This window comes from Haemaphysalis longicornis, unplaced genomic scaffold (genome assembly GCF_048455015.1).
Source record: "Haemaphysalis longicornis isolate Haplotype H1 unplaced genomic scaffold, Haemaphysalis longicornis Haplotype H1 scaffold_6, whole genome shotgun sequence".
Lineage (NCBI taxonomy): Eukaryota > Metazoa > Arthropoda > Arachnida > Ixodida > Ixodidae > Haemaphysalis > Haemaphysalis longicornis.
This window is the reverse complement of record NW_027526407.1, coordinates 138,685,454-138,700,195: the sequence shown is the minus strand read 5'-3', so window position 1 is coordinate 138,700,195 and position 14,742 is coordinate 138,685,454. Positions and strand designations below refer to the sequence as shown.

Here is a 14,742-nt window from a genome sequence, read left to right as displayed (position 1 = left end):
TGCCCCTGGGAATTTGTTCTGTGCCCCAGTTGGTTTCTTTCCACGTAGATGATACCCGCGTGATACGTTGTCGTGGCCAGTTACTTAACTCGAGTAAGTGTATCGTCGAAGTGTCCCTCGGCGTCGCGTCTGTTTCTGTGAGCCAGCTCACGAATGAAGCCGTCACCTTGAGCCCTCGCCGGTGAAACGGCGACAACACGACGACACCAATCTTTTCCCTAACGATCGAGGACGAAGTGTGACACCACTAGTTGTGCGCCCCCCTATCCTACAAGAAAACAAGTCACGTTGCCGTCAGCAAAAGAGTTCAACAAGCGAGGACATGCCGTGCTGTGATGAAGCGAATTCAGTGATGTGGAAATGATTGTGTGCATTGGGGTGCCACGCTGGACGTACCGCATTCGGATTGTTATTGCGGTGACAGGTAAATGCGCAAACGAGACGTGGTCGAGCTCAATGTGTTTCGGTACATCTACGAATTCCACGGTGACAGAGAGAGAGAGAAAGAGAGAGAGAGAGAGAGAGAGAGAGAGAGAGAGAGAGAGAGAGAGAGAGAGAGAGAGAGAGAGAGAGAGAGAGAGAGAGAGAGAGAGAGAGAGAGAGAGAGAGAGAGGTTAGCCATTGCACTTAGCTTGCTATCGCCCTTGATGTATGCGCTCTTGATGGCTGAGTGTGATGCTTGCACGGGCAGCAATTTTTTGCAGGCAGCTGTATGATTCCAAATACAAGGGCCTTACCTACATACTATTACTTATTGCATACATGCTATTTTACATTCCTTAACTGGTGAAAAGAGCAAACTTTAAATCGTAAATCAGCGGGAAGCTGAAGGCATGTAAAGTTTGATAAGTGCCCGTCGCAGGGTCACCACATCAAGTGGTGAGCCTCTCTTATATGCACCTCCTGCAGTTATAACTGCCCTACCTGGCCTAATTGCACCCAGTGATGGTACAGGACGCGAATATTAACAGATAAGCCATTTGCAGTGTCGTGGTATTTTCTTGTCCCTCTGTTTTTCTAGTGCAGGAACACATGTATACCCAGCTCAGTATCATCACAAACTTAATAAATCAGAGCAAAGCGAAGTTCATCCAGCTGTGAGTGGTCATAGCGCTGTATTTTTATTTTTATGGCGAGTCTTCCCTGACCAAAACACCTTTTCCCATGGCGTTATACACCCATTACTACTATTTCCGAGACCCACTTTGGGTTGCCCATAGAAGCAGCCATTCCGCTGAGAGAAGACAGAGTCACCTATGCATATGCAAGCCTTCCCCATCAAGATGCTAATAGTCAGCTGTACTCATGCTATTGTCACTCCAATCGCCTTTGGAACTTTCAGCTGTGCATTGTGCTGTCAAAACTGGAAATGCTCAACGCAGGAACACACGTGTACACTAGCTCAATCAGCGCAGTAAAGCACTGGGACAGGAAGATGCTTCGAGTGTTCCAGCATATTCATGGTCACTATTCAATATTTCCATCCGGTGATTGCAAAGACACAGCCTGAACCACTTTGCCGACCACATTTTCCCCTCGCCATACCAGACTCCTTGCCATATTACTGCCTTCGGTATTTCTGTTTTCTTAAGACTAAAAAATCTCTGCCCTCAAAGTTTCCGACGCATGTGCTCCTTTCCTTGCACTGTTTTCGAGAGGAGCAAGTTTCTCTCCAAAGGCGTCTAGTTGGAGTGGCCCTAACACTTTTTCAATCTGGACACATGTAATCCCCTGTCCACTGAAATCCATATGCATGAGTCATTAAGTTCTGATTTTTCATAATGTCTTTGCACATTGATAGCAGGTATAGGTTCTGAAGAGTTGACTCTGATATGGTATGTTTTGAGGCAACACGTTACGTAAAATGGACTCAGCAAGCCTAAAAAAGCATTTTTAGGGCAACAAAAAGCCAATATAGACACAAATCTAAAAATAGGCCCTTATAGACGTAATTAACAGTTGATTAATTTAATTCATGTAGTTCATGCTTATATGTCGAACAAAATTTACAGGGACTCCAGGGGAAAAAAATGGGAATTTTGCAGAAAGTTCCGATCTCTAGTTATACTTTGTACATCAGGGCATGAGCTGCGCCACAAATATTATCATGTGCCTGTGCATAACTGTTTTGTGTGCTGGAATTTGCTTTTTTACTGATGTTCGCATGTTTTCTGTATATACACGATTGTAGTTTACCAGTAATACTTAGTTGCACTTGTTCCTGTCATCCTTTGTCTCTTGTCAAAATTTTGCCGGTATATATGCGAGTGTATCTTACCAATAAATCCTAGTTGGAAGTAGCACTTTGTCATATCATCCTTCTTTGTCTCATCCAAATTTTGCACTTTACACGTGTGAAGCCGCCCAAAAGTTCACGCCGGTTAGCTACATGAGAGATCCAGTACATCTCCCACTAAAAGTCTGCATGGCTTCACCTAATAATTAGGCCGTAAGCTACAACTGAGGCTAACACTAGCCATCCAGAGTTAACATTTATGGAGAAAAAGCGAGTAGTATAATGCACAAAATAAATTGGAAAAGATACAAGGCTGTTTGGGCACAACTTTTTATTGCAATTGAATTTCCTGAAAAAAAAAAAAGTCAGTGTTGGGTGCAACAGGGCCTCAGAAGACAAGTTGGCTTCAATGTTTGTTTCAGTGAAGTTTTTTTCTGAGCCGACATCACACGCACAGAGTTAGGTAACGGCACTGTATATCAAAACTATCATGCATGGTGGTGTGGCTCCTATGCTCAATAAAGTGCAAATGCTTTATTAGAAGAGAAAATCTGCCCTAGTGCCCTTAGAGAAAGTAAATATCTTCATTCAGTGGCTTCTGCTTCACCTAATGGGAATGCACTGTCCCCTTATAACTGCTGAAGGTGGTACAAAAACAATTAAGCTGTTGCCAACACACCCACTGAAAAGAAACTGCTGGTGATTCCTTTTACATTCCTGTGTCTGACATGTTTGAGGTGTTTGCAGCACATTGTGGCAAATTTTAATTTTTGTCCCCAGTGCAAATTACAAAAGGCACAAATTACGGCTCGTTGAATGTTATGTGGGGCTTTTGAATGGACTATGTATTAGGGGTGGGCGATTGATCGATCAACTTTCCGTTTAATGCTTTAGTTGCGATTAATTTTTCAGTCGGTCGAAGTCAGGTGAGCAAACCAAAACAGGAGTACCGCGTTGAAAGTGTGTGCATGCCAAGGACCATATTTGCGTTCAAATAACCTGCCTGACGTTACAACAAAAAACAATGCAAGTATGCTCAGAGATGATAGCAATTAAAACTGTTGGGACGGAGAAGCATTTTATTATTATTGTTGTTGTATTGGTTCCATTGAAATATTATTTTTGGTCATTTTCTTTCGAAACCAACACTACCGATTAATTTATTAATGAACAGATTAAAGCTAGCCAGTTAATCGGATTAAAGCTTTTAACCGACGCCCAACCCTGCTATGTATGCAACCTACATCTTGGCTTTATTCAAAAGGTCAGACAGTGTACATCATTACTACAATATTGTTGTATGAGGAGCAACACTACCACCACACAGGAATTAGAATACCCACGGGTACATTTCACAAACAGGCTGCCAGAATGCGAAGGAAGCCAAGTAAACCAGGGGAGGCCATCCACTTATTAATAAACAGCCATCGGTTTCGTTCTTGTGCACGATGGATAAAGCCTGCCACTTGACCTCACTTCAACTGTGGTATCAAAAAAGCTTGTCCGAGTTACTGCTGCTGCTTCCTTTTTTTTTCTGCCATGCTATAGGCACTCGGTACGAAATGAAATATTTGCTACCACTACAAAATGTCTGAACTAAAAGCCCGCGACCCTCCTAGTTGTATTTCTTATAGGAGCTTCTGTAGAGACCAGGGCTGCGAGGATATGAAATTCGGCTAATTTTAAAGCTGTTTTATTAGAATAGCTTTTAATAGGAACAAATATTTTTAAATTAAAGTGCTCTCCTAAAGTACCTTTCTCTTCGAAACGTGTTTTGGTTGAGTTGGTCTATGATATTGACAAAATTAAATTTAAAAAAATTATGAGCGCTACAATAACAGCGTATGAAAAGAACGCACGACAAATACGCCAGCTGCTTGCCTTTCTCGTCCGTTGTTCTTGTAGCGCTCATATTTTTTCAACTCCTTCCTCCTGTCCTTTAGCCGCACGTCACAGGTGCATTGCGGCAAAGCCTGTCGGCGCTAGCGGAGAAAGCGGCGCTATAGTTAGCGGTGGTCGATCGGTCATCCAAACTTTTTATGGGCCTATTACTGGTACTGGATAGGCCCATTACTATTATATTACTGGACAGTCAGTGACTGTCTAACAGGCAACATGAGCAACACGCTTAAAGCAGATACGCGGCGCGTTCAACCAACAGCTCGACGCAACAGCTCGACGCTACATGTAAGCAACCGTCCACGACGTTGACCCGCGGCTACGTTGACACAAACTCGGGTATCAAACAAACATCAAAGCGAACCTACCGCTGCGGCAGGGCGTATGTACCAGCGCAATAGTGACAAAAAAACACCTTACCACAGTGCATAGCTTCTTGATGCTATGCGCAGTGCCTTCGCGATAAAAGTAAAAAAAAAAAAAAAAGCTCACGGTCCAGGAAGTGACGAAATTGTCTTTATCACGTGACTTTTGGCTGTGACGTCACGACCTCGATTTGTTGTTGGCCGGACAGAGCGTCCCTGGTTCTTGTGGCCACTCTGTGCTCCATAGAAATCATGTTGAAAAGGGTTTTCGATCTTTCTTGAACGCCCCTTGAACGCGTGGTTTTTGAGATCAAAATTAGAGTGTCGGGTTGCGGTCCGTCGGTCGGTCGAGGGGATCCAGTTCAGTATAGATCTTGGCCGAACAGGATGTTGCGGGCAGATCAGTGACAACGTAACCGTCATTCGGTCCTGATGTAAATACTTGGAGTAATGTAAATAGTGTAAATAAACCTAATATCTAGCAAGAAAGGCAGTCCTCATCCCTCACCTGCTTCAAGCATCGGACGTCGGTCATCGGAGCGAGTCGAGGACTCGAGATCGTCCTCTCGGCTCGAGCATCAAATGAACCTCATTATTTCGTCTTCATTCACCAAGTAGGTGGAGAGGCGAAATCTAACTGGGGGTGTTGGGGGCCTTTGGGGGGGGTCTGTATAAATCCCTGGCCCGTGGTAGTGAAATCTTTTTGCGGGGTGTCCAAATCGTTCTGGCGGGTTGTATAAATCCCTCGGCAGCATGGATGACGGGACGGGGATTGCGCATTTCTATGCCTCCGCACAAAAGATTTGAATGTGTGATCTAACTTAGCGTTTGCATTGCCCACCCCACAAACCAATTCAGCTATCAACTCAAAAAAAAAAAAAAAAAAAAAAAAAAAAGTGGCCCGCGCAGGGATCGAACCTACGACCTTCGCGTTATTAGCACGACGCTCTAACCGACTGAGCTAGCGGGCCAGCCGGTTACGGCTCTCTTACGATTGGAATTAAACAATACGCATTTTCACATGCGGTTTAGTTAAAGGAGGCGATGTTTAGATGCACGGGTTTCGCACTGCTTCAGGCAACGGTGAATTCAGGTCGCTGAAAGGGATATCGCTTTTGTAATCGACTAAACGTGCGAAAGACTTTCGCTGCAACCTTCGTCGCAGTGATCGTCTTCGCCACGCTGTCATTTGTACGGGGCTCTCTATTTTTTCGCGGGGTTCGCTTGTTTCCTTCGCGAGCGTCGTTCTGCCAGAGCGTGCTGCTGATCGTCGCCGCGAAGAACATTTCAGAGCTCAACCTACGAGCTGGTAGGTCTAAGCTACGGAAGGGTGTCCGCGCTCGTCAAACCACGGAATGGGGGGGAGGGGTAGCAGGCCGCTTGCTTTCGAAGTGACTGCAAAGTTGCGGTGAAGGATATTACGTGCATAGCTAGGTGCAGCTAGGGCGAGTACCTGTCGAGCATTCTGAAAGACAGGGTTGTTTTAATGTTGCTTGTGTGACATGATCCCGTTAGAGGCAAAAAAAAAAAAAGTCGTTTCCTCCAAATAAAATCCGGTTAAACCCCGGGGCCTCAACTAGCGCTTCTGTCTTCGTCGGCAGTTGGGAAGTTCCGAATGGACCTTTTTTTTCACTAGCGGTCTGCCGCCTGCGCATGCGCGCGCTTCCCTCAGCTTGCTGCTAGTGCAGCCGACTGCCTTCTAGTGCCGAAATTTTTATCGCCGATTTTTCAACAGCTCGCGGGGAATCCGTACCCACGTTCTCACTCTCTCTTTCACACACACACACGCACGCACGCGCGCGCGCACACACTATTCAATTTTTTTTATATTTGATATTTTGACAGCTTTTGTGAAAAACTGCTGGACGGATGCAGCTGAACAAGGTACCAGTGAACTGCGCACAAATCACGGAGCGCAATACTGACAGTATCATTGGGTACCTTGTTCAGCTGCATCCCTCCTGCAGTTTGTTCACAAAAGCTGCCAAAATATTAAATATAAAAATTGGAATAAATTTGACTGTAGTCAATTTATGCAAAAAACATTTTATATCTACAATCAGAATGAAAAACAACTTATGTACCTCAATTTTCACCATAATGACGGTAAAAATAAACTTTTTGATCAAAGACCCATGTGCCCCCTTAATGAACCAAGCTTGTATTTTGTCTTCATGGCTCCTTTACAAAAAAGCTGCGGCAGCTAGAAACAAATGAAAAAGGAAGCAATGCACACCAGAAAAAAGTTATATGCAAAACGTGTTTATTTTCAGTCAGTACAGCACAATGCAGTTACCATAAAGCACAACAGCAATCATAGCATCAATCAGTTCTTGAAACTGTTAAAGTTCATACGGAAACAAAGCGCTTGTTCAGGAAGTCAGGTCCCAGTGAAAATGCGGCACTGTTGCCTAAGGATACATCATAGTCACATCTGTCATACATGCTAATACTATTAAACTACGAGGCAAAATAAGCGGCAGTTTTGTTACAAAGGTTGTATTGGGACAAGATGCAAGCTCCTTCAGAAATTTAAATACATCATGGGAAAAAGCATGTATACACTCTATAAATAATACTGAAATAACAGCTTCAATTACAAACCAGACCTTCCAGACAGTTCACATGGGAAAACTACAAAAATAAAACATTTTAACAACTTCATACGTATAACAGGACCAACAAAACACAAACCATCAGTCAGCTAGACAAAGCTGCCGGAACAAGGATACAAAAAAATTGCCTAAAAAGCCGCAGAAGCAACTATGTTTAACTACATCAAACTAAAAGTATGTAAGAGGTAGTAATGCATGATAAAACAAAAAGCCACTATAAAATGACAAACTGCCATACAAATAGACAAGGTAAAAATGAGCCACGGAAGTTGCTCTCCGCAACATGCCTTCTAATGCAATTTTTCTTGCAATTGCACATGCACTGAATCTTCTTTAGGGACACATCCGCCTAAGCCACAGTTTTGGTTATGAAGCACTTGTTTGGAAACCCTGACCTTTGCCGTACTAAGTTTCAGTGCCATTTCATGTCGTGTTTTTGCGTCCCCCTCGTCCCCCTTTACTGGCTTATGCTGTATCAAATGGGGCAAAGTTTTGCTACTTTTGGTGGTGGGGGGAAAGCAATTGAGGTACCTCGTTTCTCAGTGAGTGTTCCAACTCGCAGGAAAAAAAAGAAAGAAAAACAGTGAACATACAAAAGAAAAGTAAAAAGAAACATTTGTTCAATGGCACGTCTTGCAACTTTGATGCAAGTTTTTCTGATCCGTTTGAGTGGAACAAAGTCATGTAAACCCGTGCAAGTGAAAGCAGTTTGGGTAGAAATAGGTTACGCAGTAACTTTTCTTACAGGGGAAAAGACAAGGCCTGCATATAACGGCGGCAATGAACGTTTTTTGCCCTTCCTTGACTGATTTCGCCAGTAAATTTCCACCCACAATTTTTCAACGTGCGTTCTTTTCTTTATCACTCAGCACATTATTAACCTAGGGTCTGTTATGTAGTTTTGTGCAAAGCCTTCACGTGAGGACAGCTGTTAGAGACACAGTTTTGTTCTAAATTACACCTTGTCCCTTATTATTCAACAAATCCATTAAAAGGAAGGATTGAACACAAAGGCTTGCATTAAACAAAACATTAAACAAAAGTGTAGGACAAAACTACAACAATGCTTGTGTGGTTGGCAATGTGCTAGCCCCAACACGGACAATAACGCTGGAATGTTGGGTAAACCCGCACAGTCTATACAAAGCATAACGAATACAATTAACAAGAACTACGTAGCCATAGCAACTAACACTGAAGATGGTGGTTCCAAGCAACCAGGCATATAACATGATCAAAGGCCAGTATTAGAACTACTGGCTAGAACCTAATCCCTCCACTGTCAATCGTTTCTGGGCAAATGGTACAACCGCATTCTTGCACAAGCCAACATGTCACTGACGGCGCTCTTCTATTAAAGCTCGCATGGCACTTAAGAACACTCGCAAGCGAAAAAGATAAAATGTGAACTACGCAGATTCTGCAACAGCAGTAGTTAACATTTATATCCACAACTTCTCCTAAATTTGGAGTTCTGCTCTAGGAATGTGTCAGTGGTTACGTAAACGTGCTAAATATGGCATTAACAGGGCAAGCCCTCCTACCCATATCTGAATGCTTTTCTTCCTGTTAGAGTGCGGCCAGACTTGTCAACATAAACTCTGTCATGCTGCCCAGCAACTAAAAAAAAAGCAAGAAAAGAACAGATAGAAGGCAGTATGCAATAAGGTAAGTGACAACCACTGCTAAAAGATTCCAAAGCGGTTAGTAGCCCCACTCCCACTTGGGATTAAGATCTAAACTGCACCACAAACTCCTCCCTGTAGTACCAGCACGAAGTGTTGAGAAAATAATACTGCCATTTGTTCCGCGCGATTCAGAACGGTAATAAAAACAAGCGGCCTTTACGTTTGAACTCAGGTCACCATTTTCTAAATTCAAAATTCTCTAAAAAGTACGCCCATCATCCTAAGATATTACCTGACGCTTCTGGCAAAAGAACTCTGTCAGAAACCGCCAGCACTGAGCAAACAGCCTAGTCACATGCGAACTAACCACATGTTGCACCGTGAGAGAGAACAGTCTTTAATGAAAACTGGCGATGTCAGCCCAGCTAAGATGCCTGGCTTGCTACGCCAGATGAATGCGATGACGATGATAATTATAATGATGCAAGGCAGGCACACTATGTTAGCATCAACACAAGACGTACCAAGGTTGCCGTCGGGAGTGCCTGTCTCACCAATGATGGGAATGATGGGAGCGATGATGGAAAACAGCGTATTGGTGACGGCCGAGAGGTGGAAGAGCTACAGCCACCGTTGCGCCCAAACAACGCAGCCCCTAAAATCAGCATCTATGCACACACAAAGTACTACAGTGGCCATCAAAAGTTTGTCCCACTAATGACCTTACTAAGCGACAGCACCACCAGTTAGCTAGTTGATGGAAACGCTGGAGGCATGGCCTAGTGGTCGAATAACTCCCCGCAGTGTGGAAAAAACAGGGCAGCACTAACGGCTACATAAACGGCCTATTAAAGGGACACTGAAGTGAATTTGTCAAGCTCCCGTTTTTGCTTGCACTGCGTAGACTGGCTCAAATTAGCTCACTTTTCATCGTTTATCCGGTTGACAAATCGGTAATTATTTTACAAAGCGCGAAAGAAGAAAAACTACCATGCGCGGTTTGCGGCGGCCGCACCAACTAAGGCTGTGACGTTGAGAGGAGGGGCGCCGTGATTGGACGATGCCCAAGGTTAGCAATCACACAAGTTTCGGTTTCGGTTTCGGTTCTGTAAAACATAACCAATGGCGTTGTTGGATGGGCATTCTCAATATCTCAGTAATCATCGTACCGCGCTTCTGCCATGTTGTCGGCTGTAAAATGCACAAGATAAGCCTCCCAGGACGGCTTGTAGTCGTAGCATTCACTAGCGGAGACCTACGCAGTGCATGAACGCCCTCCGCGTACCCGCAGACGCCCAAATGTCATGCGCTTTTCCCCCATATTTGGAGCTTGCCTCCCTCATGCCTGTATCGTAAAAAGCGTGTTCGCACCAGGCCAAGGGTCTGTTCATTCTGGCCTGTGCCCACTGCCTGCAAGCAGTCGGTGCTTATGGCAACAGCACGCCAACGAGAACTCGCTAGCGCGCCAGTGCCAGCCTGCGCGCGTTTTGTGAACTAGTTCGTGTAGCCATGCACGTTGCGGCCCAAAAAAAGGTGAACTCAATATAGAAAACATCGGCGGAAAACAAAAAAGTTAACTTACAAAAAAAAAAAAAGCAGGTACCTGCGGGGATTCGACCTCGTAACTTGCAAAACATTCGCGGCGACATACCTAAGCCTCAGACCACTGAGCCACGGAGCGGGTCGCAGAGGTATTGCTAATATAGGGTATATTTTGTACAACCGGTTTACACTTTTATTTAGTTTTGGCATTTCAAGCAGCTTAGGTGACTATTTGTTGTACTGCATCGTGCAGTAAGCGTCGCCCGAGTTTCCACAGTAGCTCACGTCTAGCAATTACATTTCGTAGACGGAAAAGCGTTCGCAGATGCGTAGTCGTGCTGCTGACCGCTGTGCTTGTTCGCCCAGCGCAAAAAAGTGCTTCCCGCGCCCTAGTTTTACGCTGTACGGTAAAAATATCAGTTGATTTTATTTCCTTAGTACCTATATTGACTTCGCTGACTCTTCTCCCGCCTTCAAGAGGCCTTATATTTTCCTACTGGCGTACCAGTCAGCGAAGCGTCGCATGTGCGCTTGTGCAGCGCTTGTGTGAAGCGACCTTGACTTGGAGCTAGATACAGTGTACAAACAAACCAAGTAAAGAAAGGCACATTCTTCCATTCACAAACGTGTCCTGGCTTCGTTTCAACTAAGCGAACGAATTGCGACCAAGCAATTTTTTTTAACCTCCTTGATTGCGACGACCCGCCGGCGGCCGGCGGACGAAACGCTGGCCCGACTGACTCTGTCGGCCGGGGAGCCGTGCAGTAGCGCAGCCGTGGCGCAGCCAATTGCCAGCTCATCCCCTCCTGACGTCACACGAAAGCGCCACAGAAAATGGGCGAGCGCAAAGAGAGGAGGACAGCATTTTCGAATTAGTTTTTCTACTAAATATAATCGCGTAAACGCGCCTAGAGTGGTCGAAACATGGCCTGGGGACTCCGGACTACAATTTGCGCTAGTAATCCCGCAATGTTTACATATCACTTCAGTGTCCCTTTAAGAGTATTTTTGCAGGTTTCCGTGTTGCAGCACAGTTTCGAAAAAAATGGAATTGAGAAAACCCTGGTCAAGCACGGTCAGATTAGGTCAGGTTAGGTTTATACAGTCAAGCCCACTTACAACGATACCACTTATAACGATATATCTGATACAATGATGAACAACCATCCACTATTGTGTGCATTCTATGGTAAAATAACCCGCTTATATTACAATGCTCCAGCGTCAAGTTATTGGATATAACGATTGAATCACAGCGTGCACCGAAAATGTGAGCTGCCGCCAGCTCTCCACACCGACAGCGTGAACCGTGCATCCCCTTCAGCCCTCAGAAAATGAGACTTTGAAGCCGATTACGAGGAAGCGACAGGAGGAGGAGGGCCCTTTTCCTTCTGAACCCTCCTCCCGGCCCCAGAGCTTTGGCTTCATCTTCGTGCTTACTTCCTTGCGCTGCCCGCTCACTCGTTTGCCGGTTGTCACGTGCGCATCACTCACCCAACTGGGTGGCTCTTCAACTGCCTCCGTTTTACCACAGAAGGGATGGGAGGGCCGATGTGGAAACATCCGAGTGCCTCACTGAAGAGGCGATCATTTCGCGGTTGCGTGCTGCGGACAGCAAGGGCAGTGACGACGCGGTGCAGCCTACACAGGTAGTGTCTCTGCAGGAAGCCCAACGCGTGATACTCTGTTTCTACCAAGGACCTTTCGCTCAGCTAGGTGAAGCACCTATAGAGTCTTGAAAAAGATGTGCGCCAGCTTTGCGTGAAGCAAACAGAGCTTACCGACTACAGCATCTTTCCTGCAAATACGTGGTGGTGGTAGTAGTAGTAGCAGTAGTAGTAGTACTAGTAGTAGTAGTAGTAGTAGTAGTAGTAGTAGTAGTAGTAGTAGTAGTAGTAGCCGTAGTAGTAGTACAGTCAAACCCCCCAGTAGTAGCCGTAGTAGTAGCAGTAGTAGTAGTAAGTAGTAGTAGTAGTAGTAGTAATAGTAGCAGCAGCCTTGCTTGCATGTGAATAAAATGTTTTGATCTCAGTTTCATAATTTTTTTCTCAACCCGCTTAATAGAACTATTGGTTATAATGACACAATTCCCTTGGCACTTGGACACTGTTATGAGTGGACTAGACCGCACTTGTTTTGGATCGGGTGCAGGTTATGTTGTCGGGATTATGTTTTCTCAGATTATGTTGCGTTACGTTAAAACAGCCTTTTTGGGTTCGCAATGCTGTGGAATGACCTGCAAACAGGCTCTCCCCCCTCAGAACATCGACGCTTTTGGGCCCATCATCACCCATCAATTCCATTCAATTCAATTCAACTTTATTTCCAACAAGAAGTTGAGGGTCCCCAAGGCGAGAAGTGGCCGTAAAGACCACTTGAAAGGGGCCTGAGGGCCCGCACTCGCAACCTAGACAGTTAGTGTTCTGTTTCCCTTTTTGTCTCCATTATACAGAGTTGTTCGACTTCAAGAGTAGGCTAGGAACAATATATACACTGTCATGCGCAGATGAACAATGGAGCATAGCGATTGCAGTGACACAGGAGCAAAAAAAAAGAAAAACAGTCGTAAAAATCGCAATATTTCTATACAAAGACTCCATAGACACGAAAAGGCAAAAAGCAAAAAAAAAGAAAGAAAAGAAAAAGAGAAAACAAACGACAGTTTTGATCAACATATATAAAGAACGGTGTGTGTTAACAACTTTATAAAAACAATTCCCTCATTTCTTTTCGGGTGTAGCCACTTAAATTTGTGTTAACAATATCCCATTTGTTTAGCAGGGAAGGGACAGTACATGTTAAGGAGTGCAGAAGATAGTCAGTTCGTCGAAGCGGAACTAGCCACCTGTCACAACCTCGAGTGCGCGAATCACTCTGTTGCATTTTTAAATCGCCCATGCGTTCCAAAAAAACTCGGTACCTTTCATTTGAAAAGAAAAGCGAATACAATAGACGGAATTCATAAATGTTCTTGACAGACATGATTTTATATTGAGAGAAGAAAGACTGAGTTGAGTGCGAGTAGGGTACATTGGCAATGTAGCACAGGGACCTTTTTTGTAAACGAAAGAGTCTTTCAATATTTCCAATGGTAGTGGTGCCCCATATAAGAGTGCAGTAATGTAAATGTGCAGCGAACAGGGCATGGTAAATCTTAATTTTAGCTTTCACCGGAAAATAATGTCTACATCGCGCTAGTGCACCCGCCGCTGACGACAATGATCTAGTCAAGGCTTCTATGTGACCCGTCCATGTCAAATCAGAAGAAAATGTTACTCCCAGGATTTTGTGCTTGTTCACTATCTCTATAGGTATGCTGCCTAAAGTTATCATTTGATGCATCGATGTGTCCTTGTTTTTAGCTCCAAATAAGATGGCTTTTGTTTTGCTGGCGTTGATTTTTAAGCTGTTGGAATGTGACCAGTGGTAAATGATCGACAGGGCCTCCTGAGCCTTTTCCGCAATTTCGTTTGTGTTTTGGCCTGAAATAAACAAACTGGTGTCGTCTGCATAAAGAAAGAACGCGACGTCGTTTTTGGTTGTAACGATATCATTAACGTAGATATTAAACAGCAGCGGCCCTAATACGCTGCCTTGAGGTACTCCATGATGTATAGTTTTATGGGATGAAATAAAGCCTCCAACATCAACGCACTGTTTCCGTTCTGAAAGGTAAGACTGTAGAAGAGAATGCGCTATACCGCGGATGCCACAGCGTTGTAACTTTGTCAGCAGAATACCATGGTTCAGGTAGTCGAAAGCTTTGCTATAGTCTATGAATATACAGAGTGTAAGCTTCCTATCCTCAATATTATTAATTATGAGTTCTTTTTGTGCCAGTAGTGCCGTTTCTGTTGATTTGCCTCGTTGAAAACCATGCTGGCAGTTTGTAATTATATCGTGCTTCAGGAAAAAAGTGGTAATGCGGGAAAATATAACTTGAGAATATTGGGAGTATGGATATGGGCCTGTAGTTGTTTACGTCATTCTTATCACCGTTCTTGAATATAACAGACACTCTGGCTATCTTCATAGAATGCGGAAACTGACCAGATTCTAGAACAAGATTATATATGTAGGCTAGACACGGTGCTATGATGTCTATCACGTACTTGATTGGTTAAAGTTGAATGCCGTGAATATCTTTTGCTTTACTGTTTCTTAAACTAATGAACGTTCGACAAATTTCGCTTTCATCTGTTGGCGCCAGAAATATAGTATCAGAGTTTTGATATTCTATTGTGGCCCCTGCCGGTGTTCCGTTGGCTGCACAATATTAATAAAGTTATCATTAAAATGCTCTGCCAGAGCTACCCCTGAAATTTTCCTATTTTGCACAGTTATTTCAGATACTGTAGGTTTCGCACAATTACGGCTTAAGGTATCATTTATTACTTTCCATACCTGATGAGGATTCTGTCTGGAGGCATCTGAGAGACGGTAATCAAAATAGGATG

The 14,742-nt window shown here is 44.2% G+C and overlaps 1 non-coding gene across 1 annotated transcript; it reads right to left on the bottom strand.

Annotated features, from left to right (window-relative positions):
* Positions 1 to 5,397: 5,397 nt before the first annotated feature.
* Trnai-aau (transfer RNA isoleucine (anticodon AAU)) lies at positions 5,398 to 5,471 on the bottom strand. Its single transcript has one exon. It is a non-coding gene; the product is annotated as a tRNA-Ile (tRNA).
* Between the last annotated feature and the right edge of the window lie 9,271 nt (positions 5,472 to 14,742).